The sequence below is a fragment of the Cryptomeria japonica genome, unplaced genomic scaffold (genome assembly GCF_030272615.1).
Source record: "Cryptomeria japonica unplaced genomic scaffold, Sugi_1.0 HiC_scaffold_791, whole genome shotgun sequence".
Lineage (NCBI taxonomy): Eukaryota > Viridiplantae > Streptophyta > Pinopsida > Cupressales > Cupressaceae > Cryptomeria > Cryptomeria japonica.
The window spans coordinates 7,501-27,806 of NW_026729545.1; the positions used below are offsets into that span (position 1 = coordinate 7,501).

Below are 20,306 nucleotides of genomic sequence, written 5' to 3' on the forward strand. Positions count from 1 at the left end.
CCAACAATCATCATGCCACTCTTCGCAGAGAGGTGATAGACGCCACGAGCCCGCGCATAGCAATCGAGGTGTAAAAAGGGCGTTGAAGGCAGGAAGCCTGGGACGAAAGAGGCTACGAGGTCACCTCGAAGCGGTCTAAGAATCGGGCGCACTTGGGGCGACTACCAGTGCCAACCCCTTATCCGCGGTGCGTCCGACACACAGAAATTTCCAAGGCGGCCAAGGAGCCTCCCCGCATAGCAATCGGGGTGTGAGGTTACGGATGCAGCATTGATAGCAATCGAGGTGTGAGGCGAAGGATGCAGAAGTGAGAGCCGAGGGATGTAGCAGAGATAGCAATCGGGGTGTGTGATGCAGAAGAGATAGCAATCGAGGTGTGCGGTGGGAAGGGCCCAGCAGCCAGAATGCATGAAGCGACGGATGAAGCAGTGATGACAACCGGGCTGTGAGGAGAGGAGGGATGCAGCCAAGAAGCAATCAGGGCTCGAGGCAAGGGATGCATCAAGGATAGCAATCATGTTGTGAGGCGAGATTCCAAAGGCTAAACGTGAGAGGCTGCAGGTCGACTCAGAGAGGTCTATGCATGTGAGAGGCTGAAAGCAAGGTCGACTCGGAGCGGTCTATGCATCGGGGCGCGCTTGGGGCGACTACCAGTGCCAACCCCTTATCCCGCGACGCGTCCGACAAGAGAACGTTCCAAGGCGGCAGAGGAGGTTACCCAGCCGAAGGATGCAGTAGCAATAACAGGTATAGTTCCGCGGCGGCCGAGAAGGACTCACCGCATAGGAATCGGGATGCGAGGCGAGGGATGCGGCGGGAAGGCCCCGACGGCTAAACGGAAGAGGCTGCAGGGCCGCCTCGGAATGGTCCAAGCATCGGATGCGATTGGGACGACTACCAGTGCCAACCCCTTATCCCGCGATGCGTCCGATACACCAGATAGTTCCAAGGCGGCCGAGGAGCCTCACCGCATATCAATCGGGGTGCGAGGCGAGGGATGGGGCGGGAAGGCCCCAACGGCTAGACGGAAGAGGCTTCAGGGCCACCTCGGAATGGTCCAAGCATCGGACGCGCTTGGGGCGACTGCCAGTGCCAACCCCTTATCCCGCGATGCGTCCGATACACAGATGGTTCCAAGGCGGCCGAGGAGCCTCACCGCATAGCAATCGGGGGTGCGAGGCGAGGGATGGGGCGGGAAGGCCCCAACGGCTAGACGGAAGAGGCTTCAGGGCCGCCTAGGAATGGTCCAAGCATCGGACACGCTTGGGCGACTACCAGTGACAGCCCCCTATCCCCGCGATGCGTCCGATACGAAGATGGTTCCAAGGCGGCCGAGGAGCCTCACCGCATAGCAATCGGGGTGGCGAGGTGGGGGATGCGGCGAGATGGCCCCAACGGCTAGACGGAAGAGGCCACAGGGCCGCGTCGGAATAGTCCAAGCATCGGACGCGCTTGGGGCGACTACCAGTGACAACCCCTTATCCCGCGATGCGTCCGATACCGAGATAGTTCCAAGGCGGCCGAGGAGCCTCACCGCCTAGCAATCGGGGTGCGAGGTGGGGGATGCGGCGAGATGGCCCCAACGGCTAGACGGAAGAGGCTGCAGGGCCGCCTCGGAATAGTCCAAGCATCGGACGCGCTTGGGGCCACTACCAGTGACAACCCCTTATCCCGCGATGCGTCCGATACGAAGATAGTTCCAAGGCGGCCGAAGAGCCTCACCGCATAGCAATCGGGGTGCGAGGTGGGGGATGCGGCGAGATGGCCCCAACGGCTAGAACGGAAGAGGCCACAGGGCCGCCTCGGAATAGTCCAAGCCTCGGACGCGCTTGGGGCGACTACCAGTGACAACCCCTTATCCCGCGATGCGTCCGATACGAAGATAGTTCCCAGGCGGCCGAGGAGCCTCACAGCATAGCAATCGGGGTGCGAGGCGAGGGATGCGGCGAGATGGCCCCAAAGGCTAGACGGAAGAGGCTGCAGGGCTGCCTCGGAATAGTCCAAGCATCGGACGCGCTTGGGGCGACTACCACTGCCAACCCCTTATCCCGCGATGCGTCGATACACAGATAGTTCCGAGGCGGCCGAGGAGGTGGGGGATGCAGCGAGATGGCCCCCAACGGCTAGACGGAAGAGGCTGCAGGGCCGCCTCGGAATAGTCCAAGCATCGGACGCGCTTGGGGCGACTACCAGTGACAACCCCTTATCCCGCGATGCGTCCGATACACAGATAGTTCCGAGGCGGCCAAGGAGCCTCACCGCATAGCAATCGTGGTGCGAGGTGGGGGATGCGGCGAGATGGCCCCAACGGCTAGACGGAAGAGGCTGCAGGGCCGCCTCGGAATGGTCCAAGCATCGGATGCGCTTGGGGCGACTACCACTGCCAAACCCCTTATCCGCGATGCGTCCGATACACAGATAGTTCCAAGGCGGCCGAGGAGCCTCACAGCATAGCAATCAGGGTGCGAGGCGAGGGATGCGGCGAGAAAGCCCCAACGGCTAGAGGGAAGAGGCTTCAGGTCCGCCTCGGAATGGTCCAAGCATCGGACGCGCTTGGGGCGACTACCAGTGACAACCCCTTATCCCGCGACGCGTCCGATACACAGATAGTTCCAAGGCGGCCGAGGAGCCTCACCGCATAGCAATCGGGGTGCGAGGCGAGGGATGCGGCGAGAAGGACCAACGGCTACACGGAAGAGGCTTCGGGGCCGCCTCGGAATGGTCCAAGCATCGGACGCGCTTGGGGCGACTACCAAGTGACAACCCCTTATCCCGCGACGCGTCCGATACACAGATAGTTCCAAGGCGGCCGAGGGAGCCTCACCGCATAGCAATCGGGGTGCGAGGCGAGGGATGCGGCGAGAAGGACCCAACGGCTACACGGAAGAGGCTTCGGGGCCGCCTCGGAATGGTCCAAGCATCGGACGCGCTTGGGGCGACTACCAGTGACACCCCTTATCCCGCGACGCGTCCGATACACAGATAGTTCAAGGCGGCCGAGGAGCCTCACCGCATAGCAATCGGGGTGCGAGGCGAGGGATGCGGCGAGAAGGACCCAACGGCTAGACGGAAGAGGCTTCGGGTCCGCCTCGGAATGGTCCAAGCATCGGACGCGCTTGGGGCGACTACCAGTGACAACCCCTTATCCCGCGACGCGTCCGATACACAGATAGTTCCAAGGCGGCCGAGGAGCCTCACCGCATAGCAATCGGGGTGCGAGGCGAGGGATGCGGCGAGAAGGACCCAACGGCTAGACGGAAGAGGCTTCGGGTCCGCCTCGGAATGGTCCAAGCATCGGACGCGCTTGGGGCGACTACCAGTGACAACCCCTTATCCCGCGACGCGTCCGATACACAGATAGTTCCAAGGCGGCCGAGGAGCCTCACCGCATAGCAATCGGGGTGCGAGGCGAGGGATGCGGCGAGAAGGACCCAACGGGCTAGACGGAAGAGGCTTCGGGTCCGCCTCGGAATGGTCCAAGCATCGGACGCGCTTGGGGCGACTACCAGTGACAACCCCTTATCCCGCGACGCGTCCGATACACAGATAGTTCCGAGGCGGCCGAGGAGCCTCACCGCATAGCAATCGGGGTGCGAGGCGAAGGATGCGGCGAGAAGGACCCAACGGCTAGACGGAAGAGGCTTCGGGTCCGCCTCGGAATGGTCCAAGCATCGGACGCGCTTGGGGCGACTACCAGTGACAACCCCTTATCCCGCGACGCGTCCGATACACAGATAGTTCCAAGGCGGCCGAGGAGCCTCACCGCATAGCAATCGGGGTGCGAGGCGAGGGATGCGGCGAGAAGGACCCAACGGCTAGACGAAGAGGCTTCAGGTGCCGCCTCGGAATGGTCCAAGCATCGAACGCGCTTGGGGCGACTACCAGTGACAACCCCTTATCCCGCGACGCGTCCGATACACAGATAGTTCCGAGGCGGCCGAGGAGCCTCACCGCATAGCAATCGGGGTGCGAGGCGAGGGATGCGCGAGAAGGACCCAACGGCTAGACGGAAGAGGCTTCAGGGCCGCCTCGAATGGTCCAAGCATCGGACGCGCTTGGGGCGACTACCAGTGACAACCCCTTATCCCCGCGGACGCGTCCGATACACAGATAGTTCCGAGGCGGCCGAGGAGCCTCACCGCATAGCAATCGGGGTGCGAGGCGAGGGATGCGGCGAGAAGGACCCAACGGCTAGACGGAAGAGGCTTCAGGGCCGCCTCGGAATGGTCCAAGCATCGGACGCGCTTGGGGCGACTACCAATGACAACCCCTTATCCCGCGACGCGTCCGATACACAGATAGTTCCGAGGCGGCCGAGGAGCCTCACCGCATAGCAATCGGGGTGCGAGGCGAGGGATGCGGCGAGAAGGACCCAACGGCTAGACGGAAGAGGCCTTCAGGGCCGCCTCGGAATGGTCCAAGCATCGGACGCGCTTGGGGCGACTACCAGTGACAACCCTTATTCCCGCGACGCGTCCGATACACAGATAGTTCCGAGGCGGCCGAGGAGCCTCACCGCATAGCAATCGGGGTGCGAGGCGAGGGATGCGGCGAGAAGGACCCAACGGCTAGACGGAAGAGGCTTCAGGGCCGCCTCGGAATGGTCCAAGCATCGGACGCGCTTGGGGCGACTACCGTTGCAACCCCTTATCCCGCGATGCGTCTGATACACAGATAGTTCCGAGGCGGCCGAGGAGCCTCACCGCATAGCAATCGGGTTGCGAGGCAGATTATTGGGAAGGGAACCCCCTGGGATGCGGCTCAAGCAGTGCCCAAAGGGACTGGAATGCGAGAATCACATCGAGAGACCCAAATGCTATACGAGGGCTCAAATCGAATTATCGATTTGGCCACGACATGGACGCATCGGAACGACTACCTTTGCCGAACCACTCGCAATTGCATCCATACCGAAACCAATAGACATTTCCGTTAGAGCCCTCGCATAGCATTCGGGAATCTCGCATGCCCCTCTAAATCGACCAATGCTGGCGCTCAATGAAATCCGAGCGCTACCACCGTTCGAGCGCCAGCATTGGTCGAGTTAGAGGGGCACGGGGGAGAATGCTCCAGTCAACTCCTCCCCTATATAAGTTATTTGTCCGATTCTCGCACAACCGTAGTCTGCCTCGTCGAATCAAACAACGGTCCCAGATTCCGACTTCCGTTCCGTAGAGACCCAAAAGCTAGATGGAGGCTCGCAAAAAAGAGAGTCGGCGCATAGCAATCGGGTTTCTCGAACGTTTAGGGACCGAGCTCACTTGCGGATAGGGCAAAATCCGCCAAGCAACCCAAAAGCTAGACGGGGGCTCGAATCGAATCGCCTAGGCGGCCACAACAACGACGTGTTGGATCGACTACCAGTGCCAAACCATTCAGCAAGACTAGTCTGTGTCGAGGCCGGATAGAGATTCTCAGAGAGCGCCCGCATAGCATTTAGGAGACCTGCCGCGGTCCCTCACACTCGACAAATGGTGGTGCACGTTTATAAATCCGAGCGATCCCAACCCTTTCAAGCCCCAACATCGGTCGAGATAGAGGGGCACGGAGGGGGCTGCGTGAGACAACACAGTCCCCTATATAGTTATTTGTCCGATTCTCACACATCCCGAAGAATGGTCATCAAATCGGACAACAGCCCAAACTTCCGACTTCCGTCCCAGAAAGCCCAAGAGCTATCTAAACGTTCATGGCCGGAACTCGATCGCGGCTATACCAGTCCGCCAAGCAACCCAAAAGCTAGACTGGAGCTCTAGTCGAATCACCTCTGTGGCCATTGCAAGGACGTGTTGGAGCGACTACCATTGCCGAACCATTCCGCAGGTCGAGTCCATACCAAGGCCGCATAGAGATTCACGATGAGCTCCTGCATAGCAATCAGGAGACTTGCCGTGTCCATCACAATCGATAAATCCTGGTGCAAGATTTTTGCATCCGAGCGCTCCAACCAGTCGAGCACCAGCATCAATCGACATAAACGGGCACGGGGGAGGATGCTCGAGAACACTACCTCCCCTATATAAGTTATTTGTCCGATTCTCAAGCAGCCGAAGTCTGGTCATCGAATCGGGTCAAAGACCACAACTTCCGACTTTACCCACAATGCAAGTCATCGAATCGAACATCGGCCCCCGAGTCGGACTCCATGCGTATGTCAGGTCATCGGACCCAAATTCCGCCTTCCTGCGCATGGCGGGCCATCAATATCAACTCGGTCATCGGACCCAAACTCCGCTTTTTTGCGTATGGCACGCCTTCAAATCGGTCATCGGACCCAAATTCCGCCTTCTGTGCATGGCGGGCCAATCAACATCAACTCGGTCATCGGACCCAAATTCCGCCTTTCTGCGCATTGGCACGCCATCAACTCGGTCATCGGACCCAAATTCCGCCTTCCTAGCGCATGGCAGGTCATCGGACACAAATTCAGACCTCGCCAATATGCCTACGTATCGAATCGGTCATCGGACCCAACTTCCGACTTCATCCATACTGTAGGGTCTTTGAGGTTGGCGCGGTGCGCTCAACCCAGGGAGTCGACCCATCGAAGCATACACCTCCCCTATAAAGCATTTGTCCGATTCCCACACCTGTGTAGTTTGCACCTCTTGACCAGGACAACGACCCCAACTTCCGAACTCGACTGCAACGACGGCAACAGCGCCTTGGTGCGCACCTTGCGACGCACAGTCCCAACATTCGCCTTCCTGCACATGGCAGGTCATCGGACCCAAATTCCGACCTCGCGGAGTATGCCTACATATCGAATCGGTCATCGGACCCAACTTCCGACTTCATCCATACCGTAGGGTCTTTGAGGTTGGCGCGGTGCGCTCAACCCGGGGAGTCGACCCAACGAAGCATACACCTCCCCTATATAAGCTATTTGTCCGATTCCCACACCTGTGTAGTTTGCACCTCCGATCAAGACATCGACCCCAACTTCCGAACTCGCCTCCAACGACCGAACCAGCGCCTTGGTGCGCACCTTGCAACGCACAGTGCCAACATTCGCCTTCCTGCACGTGGCAGGTCATCGGACCCAAATTCCGACCTCGCGAGTATGCCTACATATCGAATCGGTCATCGGACCCAACTTCCGACTTCATCCATACCGTAGGGTCTTTGAGGTTGGCGCGGTGCGCTCAACCCGGGGAGTCGACCCAACGAAGCATACACCTCCCTATATAAGCTATTTGTCCGATTCCCACACCTGTGTAGCTTGCACCTCCGATCAGGACATCGACCCCAACTTCCGAACTCGACTAAAAAGACCGCACCAGCGCCTTGGTGTGCACCTTGCAACGCACAGTGCCAACATTCGCCTTCCTGCACATGGCAGGTCATCGGACCCAAATTCCGACCTCATGAGCATACCTACTAATCGAATCGGTCATCGGACCCAACTTCCGACTTCATCCATACCGTAGGGTCTTTGAGGTTGGCGCGGTGCGCTCAACCTGGGGAGGTCGACCCATCGAAGCATACACCTCCCCTATATAAGCTATTTGTCCGATTCCGACAACCTGTGTAGTTTGCACCTCCGCTCAGGACATCGACCCCAACTTCCGAACTCGCCTGCAACGACCGAACCAGCGCCTTGGTGCGCACCAAAAGTGCGCACTTTTGGAGGGCACTTTTGTGCGCTCCAAAGGTGCGCACTTTTGGAGGGCACTTTTCTGCGCTCCAAAGGTGCGCACTTTTGGAGGGCACTTTTTGGAGGGCACTTTTCTGCGCTCCAAAGGTGCGCACTTTTGGAGGGCACTTTTTGGAGGGCACTTTTCTGCGCTCCAAAGGTGCGCACTTTTGGAGGGCACTTTTTGGAGGGCACTTTTCTGCGCTCCAAAGGTGCGCACTTTTGGAGGGCACTTTTTGGAGGGCACTTTTCTGCGCTCCACAGGTGCGCACTTTTGGAGGCACTTTTTGGAGGGCACTTTTCTGCGCTCCAAAGGTGCGCACTTTTGGAGGGCACTTTTTGGAGGGCACTTTTCTGCGCTCCAAAGGTGCGCACTTTTGGAGGGCACTTTTTGGAGGGCACTTTTCTGCGCTCCAAAGGTGCGCACTTTTGGAGGGCACTTTTTGGAGGGCACTTTTCTGCGCTCCAAAGGTGCGCACTTTTGGAGGGCACTTTTTGGAGGGCACTTTTCTGCGCTCCAAAGGTGCGCACTTTTGGAGGGCACTTTTGTGCACTCCAAAGGTGCGCACTTTTGGAGGGCACTTTTCCTGTGCTCCAAAGGTGCACACCTAGGTGAGCACCTTCGACCACACCTTGTAGCACACCAAACTCTGACTTTCGACTTCATCCGCAATGCAGGGTCTTTGAGGTTGGCGCAATGCGCACAACCAGGGGAGTCGACCCATCAAACCCAACACCTCCCCTATATAAGCTATTTGTCTGATTCTCATACATGCGTAGCCTGCAGGAGCAATTAGGACATCGACCCCAACTTTCGGCTTCTAAACGAAAACAAGGTCTTTGAGGTTGGTGTAATGCGAACAACTAGGGGAGTCAACCCATCAAACCCAAACACCTCCCTATATAAGCTATTTGTCTGATTCTCATACATGTGTAGTCTACAGGAGCAATTAGGACATCGACCCCAACTTTTGACTTCTTAACGAAAACAAGGTCTTTGAGGTTGACGTAATGCGCACAACCAGGGGAGTCGACCCATCAAACCCAACACCTCCCCTATATAAGCTATTTGTCCGATTCTCATACATGTGTAGCCTGCAGGAGCCATTAGGACATTGACCCCAACTTTTGACTTCTTAACGAAAACAAGGTCTTTGAGGTTGGCGTAATGCGCACAACCAAGGGAGTTGACCCATCAAACCCAACACCTCCCCTATATAAGCTATTTGTCTGATTCTCATACATGTGTAGCCTGCAACAACGATTAGGACATCCACCCCAACTTCTGAATTCGTCTGCGTTGACCGCACCAAAGGTGCACGCCTTGGTGCTCACCAAAATCCGACTTCCGACTTCTTCTGCTATGCGGGGTCTTTGAGGTTGGCGCAGTGCGCACAACCAGGGGAGTCAACCCACCGAATGCAACACCTCCCCTATATAAGCTATTTGTCTGATTCTCATACATGCGTAGAACTGCAGCAATGATTAGGACATCCACCCCAACTTTTGACTTCTTAAACAAGACAGGGTCTTTGAAGTTGGTGCAGTGCACACAACCAGGGGAGTCGACCCATCAACGCAACACCTCCCCTATATAAAGCTATTTGTCCGATTCTCATACGTGTAGTCTGCAGCAGCGATTAGGACATCGACCCAACTTCCGAATTCGTTTGCATTGACCGCACCAAAGGTGCACGCCTTGGTGTGCACCCTGGAGTGCACTTTGGTGCTCACACTCGGTGCACACTTTGGTGTGCACCTCGGTGTGCACCAAAGGTGCGCACCTTGGAGCGCACCAAAGGTGTACACTTTGGAGCGCACCACATAGGGTCTTTGAGAGGTTGGCGCAGTGCGCACACCAAGGTGGGTGTTGAGGTGCGTGCCGAGGTGGGTGGGTGCTAGGGTGCGCTCCATGGTGGGTGCCAGGGTGGGTGCGTGCTAGGGTGGATTCCAAAGAGGGTCATAGGGTGGGTGCCAAGGTGGGTTGGTGATATAGTGGGTTCAAAGGTGGGTACTAGGGTGGGTTCCAAGTGGGTCACAAGTTGGGTGCCAGGATGCGTGGGTGTTAGGTTGGGTGCCAAGGTGGGCTCCTGCGTGGGTGGGTGCTAGGGTGGGTTTCAAGGTGGACGCGAGGGCGGGTGCCAAGGTGGGTAACAAGTTGGGTGTTCAGGATGGGTGAGTGCTAGAGTGGGTGCCAAGGTGGGTGGGTGCTAAGGTGGATGCCAGGTGGTTCACAGGGTGGGTGGGTTCTAGGGTGAGTTCCAAGGTGGGTCACAGGTTCAGTGCTAGGGTGGGTGTCAAGGCGGGTGTCGAGGTGCCTGGGTGCTAGGGTGTGGATGCCAATGTGGGTCATAGGGTGGGTACTAGGGTGGGCTGCAATGTGGGTGCCAAGGTGGGTAACATGCTCGGTGGGTTCTAAATTGGGTGCCAGGGTGGGTGTGCACCCACCTTGCCCCGAGGTGGGTGCCAAGGTGCCAGTGTGGGTGGGTGCTAAGGTGGATGCCAAGGTGGGTGAGAAGGTGGGAGGTGATTAGGTTGAGTGGTAGGATGGGTGGGTGCCAAGATGGGGTCACAGGGTGGGTGCAAGGGTGGGTAGGTGCTAGGGTTGGTGTCAGGGTGGTGTGGGTGCTAGTTGGGTTCCAAGGTGGGTGCGAGGGTGAGTGTCAAGGTGGGTCACAGGTTAGGTGCTAGGATGGGTGAGTGCTAGGGTGCAAAGGTGCCAGGGTGGGTGCTAGGATGGGTCGATGCTAGGGTGAGTGGCAAGGTGGGTCCACAAGTGTCAAGGTGGGTGCCGAGGTGGGTGCCAAGTCGGCGACTGCTATGGTGGATGCCAAGGTGGGTCACGGGGTGGGTGCCAAGTTGCTAGGTTGGGTTCCAAGGTGGGTGCCAACGTGGGTGCTAGGGTGCGTGGGTTAAAGGGTGTGTCACAACGTGGGTGCCAGGATGGGTGCGCACCCACACTGGCCAAGACGGGTGCGGGTGCAAGGTTGGGTTCCAAGCCCGGTCACAGGCTGGGTGCTAGGATGGGTGGGTGCCAAGGTGGGCACCAGGGTGGGTGCACCCACCCTGGCCAAGGTGGGTCACGGGGTGGGTCCTAGGGTGGGTAACGGGGTGGGTACTAAGGTGCGTGCCAAGGTGGGTCATAGGGTGGGTGCCAAGGTGGGCACCAGGGTGGGTGTGCACCAACCCTAGCCAGGGTAGGTCACGGGGTGGTTGTCGGGGTGGGCGTCAAGGAGCCAAGGTGGGTGGCAAGTAGCCAAGTTGCGTGCCAAGGTGGGTGTCGGGGTGGGTGCCAAGGATCCAAGGTGGGTGCCAAGGAACCAAGGTGGGTGTCTGGGTGGGTGCCGAGGTGGGAGCCAGGGTGGGTCCCAAGGTGAGTGCAAAGGTGGGTGCCAGGGTCAAGGTGAGTGCCAATGTGGGTTCCAAGGTGCCAGGGTCAGGGTGAGTGCCAATGTGGGTTCAAAGGTGCTAAGTTGGGTGCGAGGTTGGGTGCGAGGGTGGGTGGGTGCCAAGGTGTGCTAGGTGGAAGCCCGGGTGGGTCGGCATCCCATGGGTGTCGAGTTGGGTGCCTGATGGGTGCTTCTTGTCAAGTTTTAGTCGTCGGGACTCATTTCGAGCCTTAGAGGTCTTTCTTGTCCGGTTGCCCTGTCTTCGACCTGGGAACCCAATTTTGGTCCTCGGGTCCCCATTTTTTTTTGTCTCGCATCCCACTTTTGGCTGTGGCCTTTTCGGGGTCGATTCTCGTTTTGGGCATCAGAGCATGTTTCTTCTCCTAAAACCCAATATTTGTTTATTAAGTCTCGGAAACACATTTTTTGTTCTCGTGGACCCATCATGGGTCTTGGAACGCATTTGTGGTCCTTGGTCCCATTTTGCATCCCGAAACTTGTGTTTTGGTGCTTGATCCCTATTTTGGGTGCCCACCTTGCACCAAGTGCGCACCCGGGGCAAACCGACGCGCTTGGTGCACCGGGGCAAGATCGGAGCGTGCACCCGAGGCGCCCCGAACATGCACCAAGGTGCACTCGGCCCACATGTGAGCGCAGGTCGTTGCGCCCGAGGTGGTGTGTGGGCACCGCGTTGCAGACGGGACACTGCAGCGCACACGACGCCCCCTCCAGGTGCACGCACGTAGGCCGGGCCGGGGTGCACACCCCGACGCCCTAGCAAGGTGCGCGCACCCGGGCAGGGCTCACACTTGGCGAACGGGGCGCACTTCGCGAGGGAGGGTGTGCACCTCGACGGGGTGGGGTGGCCGGGGTGATTCGCACGTGGGTCGCGGTTTGCTAAGTACACACTGCGACAAGCTCATAACGGGTGCGATCATACCAGCGTTAGTGCACCGGATCCCATCAGAACTCCGCAGTTAAGCGCGCTTGGGCCGGGAGTAGTACTGGGATGGGTGACCTCCCGGGAAGTCCCGGTGTTGCACCCTTTTTTAGTTTTTCGGCCGGGCGTCGCAATGCTATTTGAATAAACCTTTTGCCCGTTGCGTCTCGTCGGGGCCGGGCCGGGGCCGGGGTGCGCTGCCCGCACTACCGCGCGCTGCGGGGGGCGGACACCGAGCGCAGCACCGAGGCGCCCCGAGCACACAGGCCACGGTGCAACCCGGGCGTTGTGCGCGCACCCCGGTGCGCCCGAGGTGCTGCGCGCACCCAGGTGAAATCGGTTGTGCACCTCGGCCAGTGCGCGCTCGGTCGAGTCGCGCACGTTGGCCAAGGTGCACGGTGATGTTTCTTACTCTAAGGTTCCGCACCAGACGCCCGGGACAGGTGAGCGAAGCTGGGCGGGGCCGGTGTGCGCGGCCGGGGCAGGTGCACGCAGCTGGAGAGAGCTTTGGAGCACACTTCGGAGCGCACCAATGATGCGCTCCATTCAAAAGTTTCCTGAAAAGGCAAAAAAAGTTGAGATTATAGAATTTCCCACTTGAGAGATTGTAAAAAAAAAAAATTTAAAATGAAGGAAACGCGGGTGCCAAGGTGTTGCGCAGCCCAGCCAAGGTGTGCGCACCAAGGCGCCCACCCTGGCGAAGGTGCACGCAAGGTGGCCACCCGAGGCAAACCGGACAATTACCCAACTTTCGACTTCGGCAGCGCACCTTGGAGCGCACTTCGGAGCGCTCCTTGGTGCGCACCAATCTTGGGCACCTCGGAGTGCACCATGGCGCCCACCAAGGTGCGCACCCGGGGCAAACCGAGCTCCGACTTCGTGCGCACCTTGGAGCGCACGAAAGGTGCGCACCATGGCGCCCACCAAGGTGCGCAGCCCAGCCAAGGCGTGCGCATCAAGGGTGCGCACCCTGGCGAAGGTGCGCACCCGGGGCAAACCGAGCTCCGACTTCGTGCGCACCTTGGAGCGCACAAAAGGTGCGGCAACCCAGCCAAGGTGTGCGCACCCCGGTCAAACCGAGCTCCGAATCGTGCGCACCAGAGGTGCACGCCATCGTGCGCACCTTGAGCACACTTCGGAGCCCTCCTTGGTCGCGGCCGATGTTGCGCACCTCGGAGCGCACCCGGGGAAAACAATGCAATTAACCGACTTTCGACTTCGTGGGCACCTCGGAGCGCTCTCGGGTTCGCACCTCGGAGCACACCGAGGTGCGCACCTTTGATGCGCTGCCTTCACCAATTTCCAGAAAAGGCAAGGAAAACATTGAGAAGGTGTGCGCACCGAGGTGCCCACCCTGGCGAAGGTGCACGCGAGGGTGCGCACCCGGGGCAAAACCGGGGCTCCGACTTCGTGCACGCCGCACCTTGGAGCACACTTCGGAGCGCTCCTTGGTGGCCACCAGGGCGCGCAACCCAGCCGAGGTGCCCACCCCGGCGAAGGTGCACGCGAGGTGCGCACACCGGGGCAAACCGAGGCTCCGACTTCGTGCACACCATGGTGCCCACCGCGGCGAAGGTGCACGCGAGGTGCGCACCCGGGGGCAAACCGGGCTCCGACTTCGTGCACGCCGCACCTTGGAGCACAACTTCGGAGCGCTCCTTGGTGCGCACCATGGTGCCCACCAGGGCGCGCAACCCCGCCGAAGGTGCACGCGAGGTGCGCACACCGGGGCAAACCGGGCTCCGACTTCGTGCACGCCGCACCTTGGAGCACACTTCGGAGCGCTCCTTGGTGCGCACCATGGTGCCCACCAGGGCCGGCAACCCCGCCGAAGGTGCACGCGAGGTGCGCACCCGGGGCAAACCGGGCTCCGACTTCGTGCACGCCATGGTGCGCACCGCGGCGAAGGTGCGCACCCGGGGCAAACCGGGCTCCGACTTCGTGCACGCCGCACCTTGGAGCACACTTCGGAGCGCTCCTTGGTGCGCACCAGGGCGCGCAACCCAGCCGAGGTGCCCACCCGGCCGCGAAGGTGCACGCGAGGTGCGTACCCGGGGCAAACCGGGCTCCGACTTCGTGCACGCCGCACCTTGGAGCACACTTCGGAGCGCTCCTTGGTGCGCACCATGGTGCCCACCAGGTGCCGCGCAACCCAGCCAAGGTGTGCGCACCAAGGTGCACGCGAGTTGCGCACCCGGGGCAAACCAGGGTCCGACTTCGTGCACGCCGCACCTTGGAGCACACATCGGGGCGCTCCCGGGTTCGCACCGGCGTTGCGCACCGTTGCGTGGGCACCTCGGAGCACACCAAGGTGGGCAGCGAGGTGCGCACCTTTGATGCGATGCCTTCACTAATTTCCATAAAAGGCAAAAAAAAAACGAGATTTTAAAATTTCCGTTTTGAAAGATAGTGAGAAAAAGGGAATGCTGGTGCCATCTTGAGCCCGCCCTGGTGCGCAGCCCAGCCAAGGTGTGCGCACCAAGGTGCCCACCCTGGCGAAGGTGCGCGCCCGGGCAATTAACCCAACTTCCAACTTCGCGCGCGCCAGGGTGGGAGCGCAACAACCGGGCCTGGGAAGAGCCAATGCGAGAAACCCCACCAAACCGTCTGACAAAAAAAGAGGGGGGCGCTCCAGTAACCCCGCTTCGGAGCGCACACCTGGGCAAACCCAGCCAAGGTGCCCACCCGGCCAAGGTGCAGGGCGAGGTGCGCACCCGGGGCAAACCGGGCTCCGACAACGTGCACGCCGCACCTTGGAGCACACTTCGTAGCGCTCCCGGGTGCGCACCTCAGAGCACACAAGGTGGGCAGCGAGGTGCGCACCTTTGATGCGCTGCCTTCACTAATTTCCAGAAAAGGCAAAAAAAAAAGGAGATTTTAAAATTTCCGTTTTGAAAGATAGTGAAAAAAACGGAACGCGCGTGCCATCTTGAGCCCGCCCTGGTGCGCAGCCCAGGTAAGGTGCCCACCCTGGCAAAGGGTGCGCACCCGGGCAATTAACCCTACTTCCGACTTCGTGCGCGCCAGGGTGGCAACCGGGCCTCGAAGAGCCAATGCGAGAAACCCCACCAAACGCTCCGACAAAAAAAGAGGCGGCGCTCCAATAACCCCGCTTCGGAGCGCAGCCGGGGCAAACCCAGCCAAGGTGCCCACCCCGACGAAGGTTGCACGCGAGGGTGCGCACCCGGGGCAAACCGTGCTCCGACAACGTGCACGCAGCACCTTGGAGCACACTTCGAAGCACTCCCGGGTGCCACCCGGCGTTGCGCACGTCGGTGGGCAGCGAGGTGCGCACCTTTGATGCGCTGGCCTTCACTAATTTCCAGAAAAAGGCAAAAAAAAATGAGATTTTAAAATTTCCGTTTTGAAAGATAGTGAAAAAAAAGGAACGCGGGTGCCATCTTGAGCCCGCCCTGGTGCGCAGCCCAGGCAAGGCATGCGCACCAAGGTGCCCACCCGAGGTGCACACCCGGGGCAAACCGGGCTCCGACTTCGTGCAGGCCGCACCTTGGAGCACACTTCGGAGCGCTCCTTGGTGCGCACCATGGTGCCCACCAGGGGCGCCAACCCAGCCAAGGTCTGCACACCAAGGTGCCCACCCGGCGAAGGTGCACGCGAGGTGCGCACCCGGGGCAAACCGGGGCTCCGACTTCGTGCACGCCATGGTGCCCACCGCGGCGAAGGTGCACGCGAGGTGCGCACCCGGGGCAAACCGGGCTCCGACTTCGTGCACGCCGCACCTTGGAGCACACTTCGGAGCGCTCCTTGGTGCGCACCATGGTGCCCACCAGGGCGCGCAACCCAGCCAAGGTGTGCGCACCAAGGTGCACGCGAGGTGCGCACCCGGGGCAAACCGGGGGTCCGACTTCGTGCACGCCGCACCTTGGAGCACACATCGGAGCGCTCCCAGGTTCGCACCAGCGTTGCGCACCTTTGATGCGCTGCCTTCACTAATTTCCAGAAAAGGCAAAAAAAAAAACGATATTTTAAAATTTCCGTTCTGAAAGATAGTGAAAAAAACGGAACGCGGGGTGCCATCTTGAGCCCTTCCTGGTGCGCAGCCCAGGCAAGTTGTGCGCACCAAGGTGCCCACCCTGGCGGAGGTGCGCGCCCCGGGGCAAACCGGGGCTCCGACTTCGTGCACTGCATGGTGCCCACCAAGGCGCGCAACCCAGCCAAGGTGCCCACCGCAGCGAAGGTGCACGCGAGGTGCACACCCGGGGCAAACCGGGCTCCGACTTCGTGCACGCCGCACCTTGGAGCACACTTCAGAGCGCTCCTTGGTGCGCACCAGGGCGCGCAACCCAGCCGAGGTGCCCACCCCGGCGAAGGTGCACGCGAGGTGCGCACCCGGGGCAAACCGGGCTCCGACTTCGTGCACGCCATGGTGCCCACCGCGGCGAAGGTGCGCACCCGGGGCAAACCGGGGCTCCGACTTCGTGCACGCCGCACCTTGGAGCACACTTCGGAGCGCTCCTTGGTGCGCACCATGGTGCCCACCAGGCCGCGCAACCCAGCCAAGGTGTGCGCACCAAGGTGCACGCGAGGTGCGCACCCGGGGCAAACCGGGGGTCCGACTTCGTGCACGCCGCACCTTGGAGCACACATCGGGGCGCTCCCGGGTTCGCACCGGCGTTGCGCACCGTGGTGGGCACCTCGGAGCAACACCAAGGTGGGCAGCGAGGTGCGCCTTTGATGCGATGCCTTCACTAATTTCCATAAAAGGCAAAAAAAAAACGAGATTTTAAAATTTCCGTTTTGAAAGATAGTGAGAAAAAGGGAATGCTGGTGCCATCTTGAGCCCGCCCTGGTGCGCAGCCCAGCCAAGGTTTGCGCACCAAGGTGCCCACCCTGGCGAAGGTGCGCGCCCGGGCAATTAACCCAACTTCCAACTTGCGCGCGCGCCAGGGTGGGAGCGCACCCAACAACCGGGCCTGGGAAGAGCCAATGCGAGAAACCCCACCAAACTCTCTGACAAAAAAAGAGGGGGCGCTCCAGTAACCCCGCTTCGGAGCGCACCCTGGGCAAACCCAGCCAAGGTGCCCACCCCGGCCAAGGTGCAGGCGAGGGTGTGCGCACGGGGCAAACCGGGCTCCGACAACGTGCACGCCGCACCTTGGAGCACACTTCGTAGCGCTCCCGGGTGCGCACCTCAGAGCACACCAAGGTGGGCAGCGAGGTGCGCACCTTTGATGCGCTGCCTTCACTAATTTCCAGAAAGGCAAAAAAAAAAGGAGATTTTAAAATTTCCGTTTTGAAAGATAGTGAAAAAAACGGAACGCGCGTGCCATCTTGAGCCCGCCCTGGTGCGCAGCCAGGTAAGGTGCCACCCTGGCAAAGGTGCGCACCCGGGCAATTAACCCTACTTCCGACTTCGTGCGCGCCAGGGTGGCAACCGGGCCTCGGAAGAGCCAATGCGAGAAACCCCACCAAACGCTCCGACAAAAAAAGAGGCGGCGCTCCAATAACCCCGCTTCGGAGCGCAGCCGGGGCAAACCAAGCCAAGGTGCCCACCCCCGACGAAGGTGCACGCGAGGTGCGCACCCGGGGCAAACCGGGCTCCGACAACGTGCACGCAGCACCTTGGAGCACACTTCGAAGCACTCCCGCGGTGCCCACCGCGGTTGCGCACCGTGGTGGGGCAGCGAGGTGCGCACCTTTGATGCGCTGCCTTCACTAATTTCCAGAAAAAGGCAAAAAAAAATGAGATTTTAAAATTTCCGTTTTGAAAGATAGTGAAAAAAAAGGAACGCGGGTGCCATCTTGAGCCCGCCCTGGTGCGCAGCCCAGGCAAGGCATGCGCACCAAGGTGCCCACCCGAGGTGCACACCCGGGGCAAACCGGGCTCCGACTTCGTGCAGGCCGCACCTTGGAGCACACTTCGGAGCGCTCCTTGGTGCGCACCATGGTGCCCACCAGGGCGCACCCGAGGCAAACCGGGCTCCGACTTCGTGCACGCCGCACCTTGGAGCACACATCGGAGCGCTCCCAGGTTCGCCACCAGCGTTGCGCACCTTTGATGCGCTGCCTTCACTAATTTCCAGAAAAGGCAAAAAAAAAAACGATATTTTAAATTTCCGTTCTGAAAGATAGTGAAAAAAACGGAACGCGGGTGCCATCTTGAGCCCTTCCTGGATGCGCAGCCCAGGCAAGTTGTGCGCACCAAGGTGCCCACCCTGGCGGAGGTGCGCGCCGGGGCAAACCGGGCCTCCGACTTCGTGCACTGCATGGTGCCCACCAAGGCGCGCAACCCAGCCAAGGTGCCCACCGCAGCGAAGGGTGCACGCGAGGTGCGCACCCGAGGTGCACACCCGGCGGCAAACCGGGCTCCGACTTCGTGCACGCCGCACCTTGGAGCACACTTCAGAGCGCTCCTTGGTACGCACCAGGGCGCGCAACCCAGCCAAGGTGCTCACCCGCCGCGAAGGTGCACGCGAGGTGCGCACCCGGGGCAAACCGGGCTCGGACTTCGTGCACGCCGCACCTTGGAGCACACATCGGAGCGCTCCCCGGGGTTCGCACCAGCATTGCGCACCTTTGATGCGCTGCCTTCACTAATTTCCAGAAAAGGCAAAAAAAAGAAAAAAAGAGATTTTAAAATTTCCGTTTTGAAAGATAGTAGAAAAAACGGAACGCGGGTGCCATCTTGAGCCCGCCCTGGTGTGCAGCCCAGGCAAGTTGTGCGCACCAAGGCACCCACCCTGGCCAAGGTGGGTCACGGGGTGGGTCCTAGGGTGGGTAACGGGGGTGGTACTAAGGTGCGTGCCAAGGTGGGTCATTGGGTGGGTGCCAAGGTGGGGCACCAGGGTGGGTGTGCACCAACCCTAGCCAGGGTAGGTCACGGGGTGGTTGTCGGGTGGGCGTCAAGGAGCCAAGGTGGGTGGCAAGTAGCCAAGTTGCGTGCCAAGGTGGGTGTCGGGGTGGGTGCCAAGGATCCAAGGTGGGTGCCAAGGAACCAAGGTGGGTGTCTGGGTGGGTGCCGAGGTGGGAGCCAGGGTGGGTCCCAAGGTGAGTGCAAAGGTGGGTGCCAGGGTCAAGGTGAGTGCCAATGTGGGTTCCAAGGTGCCAGGGTCAGGGTGAGTGCCAATGTGGGTTCAAAGGTGCTAAGTTGGGTGCGAGGTTGGGTGCGAGGTGGGTGGGTGCCAAGGTGTGCTAGGTGGAAGCCCGGGTGGGTCGGCATCCCATGGGTGTCGAGTTGGGTGCCTGATGGGTGCTTCTTGTCAAGTTTTAGTCGTCGGGACTCATTTCGAGCCTTAGAGGTCGTTTCTTGTCCGGTTGCCCTGTCTTCGACCTGGGAACCCAATTTTGGTCCTCGGGTCCCATTTTTTTTTGTCTCGCATCCCACTTTTGGCCTGTGGCCTTTTCGGGGTCGATTCTCGTTTTGGGCATCAGAGCATGTTTCTTCTCCTAAAACCCAATATTTGTTTATTAAGTCTCGGAACACATTTTTGTTCTCGTGGACCCATCATGGGTCTTGGAACGCATTTGTGGTCCTTGGGTCCCATTTTGCATCCCGAAACTTGTGTTTTGGTGCTTGATCCCTATTTTGGGTGCCCACCTTGCACCAAGTGCGCACCCGGGGCAAACCGAGCGCCTTGGTGCACCGGGGCAAGATCGAGCGTGCACCCGAGGCGCCCCGAACATGCACCAAGGTGCACTCGGCCCACATGTGAGCGAGGTCGTTGCGCCCGAGGTGGTGTGTGGGCACCGCGTTGCAGACGGGACACTGCACGCACACGACGCCCCCTCCAGGTGCACGCACGTAGGCCGGGCCGGCTGCACACCCGACGCCCTAGCAAGGTGCGCGCACCCGGGCAGGGCTCACACTTGGCGAACGGGGCGCACTTCGCGAGGGAGGGGTGTGCACCTCGACGGGGGTGGGTGGCCGGGGTGGATTCGCACGTGGGTCGCGGTTTGCTAAGTACACACTGCGACAAGCTCATAACGGGTGCGATCATACCAGCGTTAGTGCACCGGATCCCATCAGAACTCCGCAGTTAAGCGCGCTTGGGCCGGAGTAGTACTGGGATGGGTGACCTCCCGGGAAGTCCCGGTGTTGCACCCTTTTTTAGTTTTTCGCCGGGCGTCGCAATGCTATTTGAATAAACCTTTTGCCCGTTTGCGTTCTGTCGGGGCCGGGCCGGGCCGGGGTGCGCTGCCCGCACGTACCGCCGCGCGGGGGCGACACCGAGCGCGCACCCGAGGCGCCCCGAGCACACAGGCCACGGTGCAACCCGGGCGTTGTGCGCGCACCCCGGTGCGCCCGAGGTGCTGCGCGCACCCAGGTGAAATCGGTGTGCACCTCGGCCAGTGCGCGCTCCGGTCGAGTCGCGCACGTTGG

General features: G+C 60.4%; 2 non-coding genes across 2 annotated transcripts; both read left to right on the forward strand.

Annotated features, from left to right (window-relative positions):
* Positions 1-11,951: 11,951 nt before the first annotated feature.
* On the forward strand, positions 11,952-12,071 carry LOC131872798 (5S ribosomal RNA). Its single transcript, XR_009370879.1, has one exon. It is a non-coding gene; the product is annotated as a 5S ribosomal RNA (ribosomal RNA).
* A 7,840-nt stretch (positions 12,072-19,911) lies between these two features.
* LOC131872792 (5S ribosomal RNA) lies at positions 19,912-20,030 on the forward strand. The gene has a single exon (XR_009370874.1). It is a non-coding gene; the product is annotated as a 5S ribosomal RNA (ribosomal RNA).
* Positions 20,031-20,306: the final 276 nt, after the last annotated feature.